Below are 12962 nucleotides of genomic sequence, written 5' to 3'. Positions count from 1 at the left end.
CACTTTTCCCTCACATTTTTACAACACTTGTGAAGTCATTAAAGCTTAAATAACACAAATGGTAGTATGGTCATTCAGTAAATGCTAAACAAATATTGCGTTTGAATTTCTTTGTCTTCATGAAACGGAAGTTGTGATAGTCTCTTCTTCCCTATTGTAACACAGCTGAGTGAAACGGCTTCTTGAACAAGAAAAAGGTAGGGCGGGACTTGATTTTGTCCGTTGGGAATTGATTGGATGGTTGTGGTTGCTATTGCCGTGATGTCATGTGAGTGACAGGTTGTCCCGCCCATGTTTGCCTGCTTTAAGTAAAAAAAATAAAATAAATCATATATAGATACAATTTACATATTACAACAAAATTAATTTTAAAGACGTAGGCCTACAAGTGTTTTAAAGATCATAAGAATAATAAATAACAGACTTGTTTATATTAAGATTGAAAATAACGAATCGATCATTACTATTTATTATTATTAACTTATTATTTTTATTTTATTTTTTTAAATGTAATGTTTCCAGAACTTAATTCTCTGATCGTCAATGTATTCTTGCAGTGCGTAAAGAGGCCGCATGGTGGCAACAGAGGGCCATATGGAGCGAGTGTGTGAGGTCGTTTCTAACCAGGTGCGTGTAAGCTTTGAATCCCGATCTTATCTTAAAAGCATGACATAGTGAAGTATCTCAACAAATTACTGTTAATTTATCGAAATATATATTAGCTAGATAACTGTTGTGATCCTTGTAGTATATTTACAGCACCTTTTGTGTGTGTGTGTAAAGACTCCATACATTACAACCGGCCATTCACTCATGAGAAACACTTAACATAGTAGATAAAAACACTTTTAAAAGCTTTTTATTTGACTATTGTTGATCTGTTTAGGTAGCCTTTACTGTACACAGTGAACTGGAATAAAAGGTTGAATATGTTCCATCAAATACAGTAAAGTCCACTGGGTTACTGTTAAAGTCACCATGAAATCAAAATGGACAATTCTTGTTTTATTTATGAACTATTGCAGTGTTTTTTATAAATGATTTATCCGTGCACAATAACTTAATCAAAATAACTTCCCCTTCCTCTTGCAGCGACATCTTTTCGCTGACAACATGTTTAATGACGCGAGGGCGGGACAACCTGTCACTCACATGAGATCCACCAATAGAAAACCACAACCATCCAATCAATTCCCAATGGACAAGATATACGTCACAATAGGGAAGAAAAGACTATCTCAACTCCCGACTTTAAAAATGAAGTGTCGCAGTGGAAATCATGTGTTCGGTATGTGTGAACAGTCCTTCTTCTTTAATTTGATTGGCCTTCTCTATCATTTTGACATTGACGAGCGCTGTTAGGAAGTTGCGACAGTCTTTTCTTCCCTATTGTTGGCATACTGTATATCCATGAGAAACAGCTTCTCGAACGAGAAAGATTTTAGGGCGGGACTTGATTTTGTCTATCGGGAATTGTTTGACTCATTGGATCTTTGTCATTTGATATGGTTGTGATCTCAGATCTCGGTTCCGAATTCACCAAGTGTACTGGGCACAAGAATAAGAGTGAGTGTGTTCATGTGTCACATTGACGTCTGTGGCTCAAATCCAAACTACAGCTGGTCTTATTTAAAACGGCTCTCTGTATCATGCCAGACTTTAGTGTAGCAATATAAAACAACAGGCTTTCACATGAGGCCTGCCAAATCAATTTCTGCCTTTCATTCAACACAATAAAATATTTAAAGGAACATTTGAATTTCGTGCATCAAGACTAATAAATCAAGAAGGTGTTTTGAGAGGTTGTTTTCGGTCCGGAGGCATTAGCGTGTTTCTTAAGTACCTGACCTCAGTGCTGCGGTTTCCCGACTCCAAACAAGATATTTTATCCATTCATTATGTTAAAACTTATGAAGGTCAAATACAGACACCCACGTTCTACATCACAAACCCCTGAGGTTCTTTAAAACGAGGTTCTAGATTTGTAAAATAGTTGTTTTGGTGGAGAAACATCTCAAGAGACTTAAAAACTCGTAGGTTCCAAAAAATAGGGGTTTACAGCGATGCCAAGAACCATTTTTTTGTGAAGAATATTTGAATCATCTAAAGAACCTTTTGTGGAATAGTAAAAATGTGGATTCATAGAACCATCAGTGTCAATAAAGAAAGAACCTTTATTTTGAAGAGTGAAGGGTGTATGTAATATGTTTTAAGAGCAAATTATGGCTTCCTTTTTGTTGATATGATAAAAGGTTTATGATTTTGACTTCTGGGGTGAACAGTAGAAGATAGACAGGTGTAACTGGTCTTTACCTAAAACAGGTAAAACTGACTTTACTCTACAGATAAGACTGTTTTTGTACACAGCTGGAGTTTTACCAACCCCTGGAGAGCAACAAGGAACATTAAAATAAAACCTGCACTAATTAATCCCATTTAGTTGAGTAATGGACAGCTGGCGGGATTTCTGTTGTGGTAAAGCTGTGGATGGACCCAGGTGTTTGTTGATGAGGTGTGTGTGTGTGTGTGTGTGTGTGGGTAACATGGGTTCAGTCCTGTATGAGTTTATACAGGGTTATGTGTTTGGCCTTTTGTCAGAAACAGATGCACAGGGGTCGTTAACAAAAATCAGCTCCTATTGTCATTGACAACCATCGTTTTTCAGCATTCATTTCTGAGTTCAATGATTTGAATTCCAACACTTTCCCACAATGCAATTTACACAGATTTTGCTATTTTTATTATAGTATTCTAATATTTTGCTATATAGGTTATTCTAATATCGGTTCTATTTCTAGTTTTAATATCCTTGTTTATTTTACTCTAGTATTTTTGTTTTAATATTTATTTATTCTAGAATATTAAGTTTAATATTTGATTTGATTTTAGTATTCTAGTTATATAAAAAAATGTATTGTAGAATTCTAGTTTTAATTTCTTTTTATTCTAGTATTTTAGTTTCATTTTATGGTAGTATTCTAGTTTTAATCTCTTTTTCTGTTTGATCAGACTTCCAAAAGTAAGGACAGTTTATTCAAAATTGTATTATAAATATAATTGAAATCTTTTCATTTCTGATATGATAACTACACCACTTGCTGAATTAAACATGAAGTCATGTGAAAGAGAGTATACACTATACTATGCAGTACATAGTAAGTGACTATTCCATTCTGAAGTAATTGAATTAATCTGTGATCTTCTGCCAAGATGTTCCACATACCAAAAACACAGATTGGCTGCTTTAAAATGGCAGATTTTTTCAGTCAGATCCTCTCAACTGCAAAAATATGAGAAACCATTTTTTTGTAGAAAGTTCTTTACTCATGTACAAGCAAGCAACACACTCTTTAATCACACACACACACACACACACACACACACACACACACACACACACACACACACACACACACACACACACACACACACACACACACACACACACACACACACACACACACACACACACCCATATAAGTGGAGTTTATCAGCACTGGAGCAGAACTGGAGGAAGACTGACAGCTCTCTGACAGGAAGCTGACGGTGATAGGAATAAATGGGAGAGGTGCTCTCACGCCCCGGGCTTGTCACCGCGCCTGCGGCCTGTTATAATAAGACAGCGCTGCCCCACTAAGGGTAACAGATTATGCATTTCTCCTGGAAGGGAATAGAGAGTAGGCCTATGGCCTGTGCAATTAGGAGCATCAGTGCTGCAGGTCTTTTTAAAGTCTTATCTGAGGGTTTGGTAAAGTTTAAGTGCACAGAAAGCTACGATCATGGCCACCACGAAATAACCATGGAAATCATGGCATGAATTTTTAATTTGTGGCCATGATAATTAAAGGGATAGTTCACCCAAAAATGAAAATACTCACCCTCATGTCGTTCCAATCCAAGACTTTCGTTCATCTTCGGAACACGGATTTACCCCTTCAAGTCTTCCATTCATTTATTAGTTTCAAATGGGTGTCGTTTTGGGGTTTTGCTCTTTGAATCAAATGGGCTCCAGTTTGCGCGCCACGTCAAAACTTTGTACACTTATTGAGTGTTATTTTATCTTTGCAACTTGTTCATGCTCCTCCTTCTCCCCAACTCTCAGAGAAAAATGATTTCACTTTAACCTCCAGACAACGTAATGAGCGAATGAATCACACCTTTTTATTTCTCACTCTTTGCCGGAGCTGAAAGCTCTCACCTCTGCTGGCAGAACTTGAAGTGCTCAGAGTCCCTGCAAATTGTCTCTCATCCTCTCGTTTATCTGCTCGGGGAGAAAAGCCCCCATGTCTCTCGTCGCCTGTTAACACGGACACGATGTTCCTCTTCAGAGCACTCCAAATGGAGCTGTGATATGTTCTTATTCATCCGACAGGAGCTGAGAGAGAGAGAGAGAGAGAGAGAGAGAGAGAGAGAGAGAGAGAGAGAGAGAGAGAGAGAGACAGAGAGAGACCTATGCAGCTATTTATATTTCATAATATAGCTTTTTCTTTCTTTCTAGACTTATTCAGTTTAGTTATTAGTTCAGCTAATAATGCAACACGATTATTGAACATTACAACTTAATTTTAATGCATGCATAGTTAATTAACTGCACTGTTGTGGGAGTACACTCTTTAAAATATTTTGTTTTTTGGCCATAGAACAACATTTTTGGCTCTTTCAGTGAACAGTTCTTAAAATAATCCTTTTCTTCTAGTGTGAAGAACATCTAATGAACCTTTTTCCACTATTAAGAACCTATTGTGCAATGGAAAGGTTCCATGGATGTTAAAGGTTATTCATGGAACCACTGATGGCAATAAAGGACCTTTATTTATTTTAAGAGTGTAGACGGTTAAGAGTTGATTAAGGGTAATTTAAATCATTCTAACTCCCTCATTTGAAAATAAAATTCCTGCACTTACAGCAATCGGCCACAAGAGGCAGCAGGTCTCAGTTTGATAGCCTACATGTTTGAAGTATTAATAAAAAATAAAAAATAAAACAGGTTTAACAGGTTGATCAAGCAATTTATTTGAGCACATCTATCACTATTTTTTACTCTAAAATGCAGTGCATTAGTTGGGTATCACAAATATATATATATATATTTTTTAGCATGATTTGAGCTAAAGAAGCAACATTTGTTATGTAATTGTTGTCATTTTATTGTTTAATGATGTTACTGAAATGTAATCTTATCAAACAGTCTGACATTTCGGTATTTTCCAATTCAAGCAGATAAGCTGTATTGCATGCCTAGAGAGTGATATGGATCCAAGATGGCTGCCAAGTGAACTGTTATTGTTTGACAGTGACAGTTTGACTCCTGTTAGACCAGGTTGTGGTGAGTCACCTATCCTTAACACGCCAAGAGCAGATATTTATGATTGAAAACTGTTAGCGTCTATCCTGAAACTTTTGTTACCATGTTAGCCAGGTTAGTCTGGTTAGTTTGGTGTCAACCATGAAAAACTGGTGTTATTGGTGTATTTGCACAGGGAAGTAACATAATTCCTTAGTTTGATCAGTTGATACTATTCATTAATAACTAATTAGTGTCTTAACTTGCTGTCTTATATATTAATTGTATAAGAATGAAGGATGTTCCTTAAGTCTTTTAATATCTCGACTATTGGACCATGTGTGATCATAAGCTGTATTGCAGCACAGAGAGCTGAGCAGATTACAGGTTTATGTGAAAATGGCAATGCTATTTGTGTGTTCCTGGTTTGGTTTGTTTGTGAATCTTTGTTTTATTTCTCAGACCATTCCATGAGTACAGAGTAAACTGTTTAACCAAGTGATATACAGTAATTGGAATGGCATGAAACCATTAGGATGGGCTTTTTGCACTGTTGTTTTGCAATAAACTCTAAACGTCTTGTCTTAAGAACATTAAGGCAGTGACATTGTGTACTTTTTCCATGTAAATTACAAATTAAAGAGGCTAATTTTATGGGGAAATTACATAAGGAAGAAGTTAGGGGTTCACAGGGAAATCACATCAGTGGTTTGTACAAGGACGCTCTGTTTAAAGTCGGCATCAAATCAAAATGGACCTATTTGTTGTTTTAATGGATTATAAAAGGTTTTTAAATGGCCTCATAATATTTAAAAGTTGCCATGAAACCAAATTTGGCCCTATTTTTTTTATGCACACAATTTTGTTATAAAATTAGTTTATTCATTTTTATTTTGGACCTCATAATCTTTTAAAGCTGATGTGAAATCAGAACTGATGCTATTTTTCAATTTGATTTTTTTTTGTTATTAGTCTTAGTGTGAATGATTGATTGATTGATTAATTAATTAATTAATTAATTATTATTATTTTTATTTTTACTTAAGTTTTTTTGATAGTACGTCACAATACAATAGTAAAGCCGGTCACAACTTCTGTTTCCTGCTGGCTTTAAGAGTAAGTTGATTGTATCACTTGCCCTGAGATTTCTAACCGATATTTTTTGGCCCTCAGACCAAATTTCTTAGAGTTTTGCGTCCCATCTGAGATCAGGGAACACCTCATTAAATGCCCTAATTATACACTGATTTGTGTACAAATTGTCAAACTATTTATTGCTTCTTCACAGAAAGAACATACGTTGTTTCATTGTGACAAATATAGCCTAGTTTCTGGATTGAAGGCTTGACAGGCATCAGTAAATAACTTGTTAGGTCTGGAGCAGGAGTTGATTTGGGACTCGATAGCGTGTCAGTGTTCATCTTGCCGCTGTGAATGTCATTAAGAAACATCTGGCCTGGAGCAAAGGCAATGGGAAAACTCGCTTTCCAGCTGAGTCCAGACTTACAGCATGGTGTGAATGCGAGAACTAACAATGTAGATGAATAAATGCATTATTTTTATTCAGACTTGTTTGCAAGTCATGTGTATTTCTTGAAGGACTTTTTTTACTGATGTGAAATCTCCTAACTTTTCCAAGTAAGCTAAACATTTATCACATTTTGTTGCTTACATCTATGTGTGATCTAGATATTTGCTTAACCAGACGCGTCTTCCCTTTGAAAGCTGACGGTGTTCACCAAACAGTTATTTTTGTTGTTCCGAGTTTTGTAGGAAAGCTGCTGAGCCTTTCACATTCAACAAACCCATTTGGGCTTAGAATTGATCATTTTTTTATTTTCAAGGTCGTCTAGCGACCTGAAGCTGTTCGTTCTGTTGCGTGTGCGTTCAAGCCTTTCTATCGCTCCTGCTTCACTCTTTCTATCTGCCCAACACTTTTCATTAAAAGTCATAGGTTTAGCTCTGGGGGCACTGATCAAATGGGAAAAGGAAATACATTTTCATTCCTTCCAGATATTTCAAAAGTACCTTATATTTACATATAGATTGAGTATTTATCAGGAAAGCAGCGGTGAGAGCAGATTCTCTTGTAGTTCATTTTCTAAGGCCTTGTTGGATTTATGTATTTTTTTATGGGCTGAAGATGTAGAGCAGTTGTAATTATTTGAACAAGATGTCTACATTATTTGAAATCGTGACAAAGCATAAGGTTATGGGAGTTTGAACTTCTACGTATGTCAACTCTTCAGTAAGTGAGACATAAAGCAGAGGATGAACATCATGTAAGCATGTATGCGTTTGCTTTTTGTCTGTTTAGTTAATGACAAAATTAGTTATTCATTTAGCAGCAAAGCCATTAGCAGGACTGATTATGGTTCAGCTACCCCATTCCCCCACTGTATATTTCCCCCATCCCCCCACCCCCCTCTTTCATTTCTACCTTTAGTTCTGCATAGTCCTGTTCTTTGTACTGTCAGCTGACTGCATTGATCAATAAAGTCTCTCCTGCACCACCGTACCAAAGCTTTGTTCTCTCTAAACCGATACTGGGTCGTAGGGAGCTGTTTTTAAGAGACTATATTTGAGAATAAATGACCCTGATGTTTGCTGAGTTTTAGAAAATAAGGACAATAGAATGTGTCTTTAGTCTTTGTTTTGGTGATTTATCAGGCATTGGAGGCGTCCAAAGAATTTGAAAAAAAAAAATTCTTATGGCCCTTTCAGACAAGACGCGGAAATCAAAATGGATGAAACAGCTAGTACTGTATGGCTGGATCCCAAATGGCACACTTCATGTGGACTCTTGGTCTCCCTAAATTGTCCGTGCTCGCCAAGTGTACGAGTCCGTAGGGTCCTATTCAGCATTTCAGCACTCAGAAGTGTGCTCGCGAGCGCCGCCTTTGTGCCCTCGATGCGGACTCTGGCGAATCCCGCTCTTTCGCAACCTCCACATGAGTTACCTACCCAGGAATCATTGCGAAGTTGCGAACGCCCAATCAGATAAATGAGGGGAGGAGTTTCGTGGCTGTTTGACTTTTCGGTGGCATGATGTCATCAAGCCTGTCCCAAAATACTCTCTCGCGTGCCCTCGTGGACTCGAGGCCAGTGCCCCTTAGGTCTGCCATTTGGGATCCAGCCTGTGTGTCGGAATTTCCTTTTCTTCTTTGCTGCTCTCTTTCTTCTTCTCACTAGCAGGACTAGTGCTATCGCTCGCTTCTTAGCACGGGACAGATACATAGTTTGCTTTGCTGCTGACCGAAAGGAGGAACAACAATCAAATAACTAGACGTATAGAACTCGTATAGAGTTTTTTTACACTCTGTTATAAAACAAAATAATAATACAATGATTACAAATATAAAGTATAAAAATACTGTATATCAGAATTATCAGTACAACAAATAATAGGATATATAGATTTAAAATGATTAAATTACTTTTTATTTTTACCACAGTAAGAGAATGGGATTTTAATTATTTTATTTTATAAAAAGGGGTTGGACAATGAAACTGAAACACCTGGTTTTAGAGCTCAATAATTTATTACTATGGTGTAGGGCCTCCTTTTGCAGCCAAAACAGCATCAGTTTGTCTTGGCGATGACAGATACAAGTCCTTCACAGTGGCCAGAGGGATTTTGAGCCATTCCTCTTCCAGAACAGTGATGTGATGCTGGTGGAGGAAAACGCTTCCTGACTTGCTCCTCCAAAATACCAAAGTGGCTCAAGAATATTTAGATCCGGTGACTGTGCAGTCCATGGGAGATGTTCAACTTCACTTTTATGTTCAGCACCAAGTCTTGTGTGTATTGGTGCTGATGCACAACACACCTTTCAGGGTACAATGTTTGAACCATTAGGTGCACATGGTCCTCAAGAATGGTTCGGTAGTCCTTGACCATGACCTGCCCATTAAGCACAGTAGGAAATGCCATTTTATAGCTGATCCACCCTGTGCTTCACTCTGGGCACACAACAGTCTAGGTGTTAAGCCTCTTTGGGGCTTCTCCACATCGTAACTGGGAAAGATAGTGAAGGTGGACTCATCAGAGAATAATACATGTTTCACATTATCCACAGCCCAAGATTTGCACTGTTGGCACCTTTAAAACCAACATTTGACATTGGCACAAGTGACCAAAGATTTGGCTATATCAGCTTGACCATGAATATTGACTCTGTGGAGCCAAGATTCATCAGGCTCAAATTGTGAAAGAGTGGTTGGGAGGGAGTATGAATAATCATTTTCACACATGAATTGGCACCTCTGAGTCCAGACCTTAAATTCATTGAAAGTCTTTGTGATGTGCTGGAGGAGACTTTACAGAGTGCTGGACTCTTGCATTGTCAGTACAACATCTTGACCAAAAATGTACACACTTCTTTATTGGAAATACCATTTAATTACATCAAGAGGTGCATACATTTTTTTAATGGTTTTGTCTCAAGGTTCACTCAATAAGCTTTAGAATCTGTCACTCAACGGTGGTGGCAAATACCAAGATACTTCAGAGATAGAACCATACTTTTCATGGTATATTTGTGTAAGAAAACTGTAATTGAACTCATTTTCAAAATAATCAACAAAGTCCTAGTTTTCTAATGAATAAATACTTGAAACTAATTTTCCATATTAAGGTATTTTCTGTATGACGTTCTCTATAGACATTCTGAAATAATTATCAACACCGAAACACAAGTTGTTTGTTTAGCGCCTGTTAAACAATTAAATTTAGATCCAGCGCCCTTTCGTCTGTTGTTACAGTTGGCAAGCTTTCCCTCAAAAGTGCTGCGCTCTGTTGATCAAACATTACCCAGGACAGCTTTCTGCTTTTTCAGTAAATACCTCGCCTCTGCTTCGGTTCTGTTGCTTTTCTGCAGCCGTGTGGCATAAAAGCGCTTTTTGCAAACTGAAATAATGGTTAATTATATGGATTGGTAACAGATGCAGCAGTCACCGCAACGTCCCTGGTTCTCGGGACCACAGTGAAGAAAGAAAATATACATTTGCCCTGCATTGCAGCCACCTGACTGCTGTTCAACATTTACTGTTCAACATGACACACTGTTTTGACAGAGAGGAGAACGAGAGGGAGGGAAACGTATTTGTGTCGAATGAATGAATGAATATAGCCATATTCATCGTTATCAGAGTTAATAATGCATGATGCACTTCTTTTCCCCTGTGTTAATACTACTGGTTTCCATGTAAAATTCTAAGAGTGTTTAATGGACCGTTCATTAGGTTCAGCAGATTAATAGTGCAGGTTTCCACCCAGCCAATTCTCTCTGACAGGAGTTGAGCCTTTTCCAAATTAAACTTTTATGCCGTCATTTCTGTCAAAAAGCGCTGGATGAAAGATAACCTTGTTAGCTATATAATTATTAGCAAAGAATTTGACCATAAATGGAAAATCAAACTCATTTAAGAACCATTAAAAGGAAAGTGTAGCAATTACAGCTGCAGAAAGTGTTTGTGTCTTGTTAAAAGTAGTCCTTTAAATATTTCCCTGAAGTTTTCCATAAGATACAGCATAGATGATTGATGGATCCAAGGAAGTGCGGTTGTACTGTAGGCGTCCCAATACAATGCTGGGCGTGCAAAGGCAATAAAAGAGGGATATGCGTTTGTGGTTTGCTTGTCTGTTCACATTGCACAGTCTCGCAACAATTCTATTAATATTCTATGCCATTTTGAATTGCTGCAAATTTGTAAAATAAAATCTCCCCTGTAAATATAAGTAGAATGGTTTTGATTCATTTGCGGGAAAACGGTGGACCCAAATTGGACCAAAATTCAACAAACCTTTTTGTGATAATCTAACTGAATAGAAATGACTCGTCACTTTTGTAGAAAGAAATTCAAGGAATGCTCACAAAGGCATTGACAAAGATGCAAATGAAAATTCCTGCGTCAGGTTGTGCAAACTGAAAAAATTTGCCGTGTTAGGCCAGACCAGACCTCCGCTAACCCTTGTGGGTGTCACTGTGGAATGTAACGTCCTCGGTGGTCTGATTATCCCTCCTCTCCTTCATTGTCTCTCCTCATCCTTGTCCTTAACTCTTAAGACCTCCCTTTTCCCCTCATTGTTCGTGTCCTGTCCCCACTCTTCACCCTCTCATGCCCCCTGTTGACCCCTCACTCCGGTCCCTCTGTCTCCACACTGACTGGCTCTTCACCAGCCGCATTCTTGGAGTGGCTGTCCATTCAGACCAGTCTCTCGGCCCTGATGGATTGCCTGTCGTAGTAACCTGGACAGGATAGAGTCTATTCTGGTTTTTCACACAGCGTCCCCTCCTCTGGTTTTATCACAGTCAGACTCATTGAGCTGTCATTTGTCTAAGTCTAAGTTCCCAACGCATAGACCTTGGCCTTTTCTGGTTGGGTAGTTCTTCACATGACAACGTGCATATCTAAGTGAGGAAAACTTATCCTTAGATGTCCTTTCTTTTTCTTTTAGCTTAAGACTCAAAATATGTATTTTGACATTACTATTAACTTGAGAGCTGTCAGACTAATTGAGTGTGGCATGTGGTTGATATGTTGAAAACAATGTACATCTTGTTTACATCCAGAATGACATCTGTCTGGAAGTATGTAATTTGAGGATACAGTGCAAATAAATTCTGCAGTCAATCCGATCAAATGGTACAAATCTGATCAAACAACACAGTTCAGTGTTGATTTCATGTGACAATATTTGTATAACACCATGGAAACCACACTTATACAAGAGGATGTTGTGTGTTTGTATCATGTATCTTTTGTTTTGGTTGTCTGACATTTTGTATAATGGCAAGGATTAATAAACGCTCTCTTGTCTGCTTTTGAACGGTGCTACAGATGGGAAGTTGCCTGAGGGAAAACTCTTGTTCTTGTTGGTTATACACATTCCTTTCTATTTATTTTCTTCTGAACCATTGCTAATATTTTTTCCTGATGTAATTGTTCTCAACCACACCACGAGTGGCAGCAAGGTGAGGGGAAAATAGTGTTTCTGTTTTCCAAAGCATACTTTGTGGAGTGTTGCATCCGGCTCAAACAAGAAATAATTGCATGTGTTATTTGCAGTTGTCATGGAATGTGCTTTGTCCTTATATGAATAAATCCTGAAAGAGGAATGCAGTTTTCTTTATAGTCTTTGCCAAACGTTTGGGAACGCCCTGTGTTCTGACCCAGTCGCTCCATGTTGAACCCGTTGGTATTCTCAGCTATTCAGATCAGCATTTGTAGTGGCTTTAATAGCCATAATAGTTGTATAAAAGGTGGTTATTTTCCTTCATTAAAATAGTAAATTCATACAGATCCCATTTAGAGCAATGGATACTGACAATAATGAAAATGATCAATAAAAACGCACTAACTTTATTTATAGACCGCTTTAAACCCATAATGGCAGAACTGCTCTTGTTCTGGCATGAAGATCATCAGGATCAGCTCCAGCAGTAAATGTTTATGGCCAGCGCTGTTGCCTTCTGTATTCTCTTTGGGATGGTGTGGCGGCCAGCTCTCTGTATTGGCTCTGGTCAATGGAAACCTCTGCCAAAACATACTCTATTACAACAGAGGAATTTTTAATAGACTTACCCAGCATTCATGAGAGTCTTTTCAACAGCTCTCTATATTAGTATAAAACTAATATTGTGTGACAATGAAAAACTTAGTTGTTCGTGTTTCT

The sequence above is a fragment of the Rutilus rutilus genome (assembly GCF_951802725.1).
Source record: "Rutilus rutilus genome assembly, chromosome: 22".
Taxonomy (NCBI): domain Eukaryota; kingdom Metazoa; phylum Chordata; class Actinopteri; order Cypriniformes; family Leuciscidae; genus Rutilus; species Rutilus rutilus.
This window is presented reverse-complemented; position numbering follows the sequence as displayed.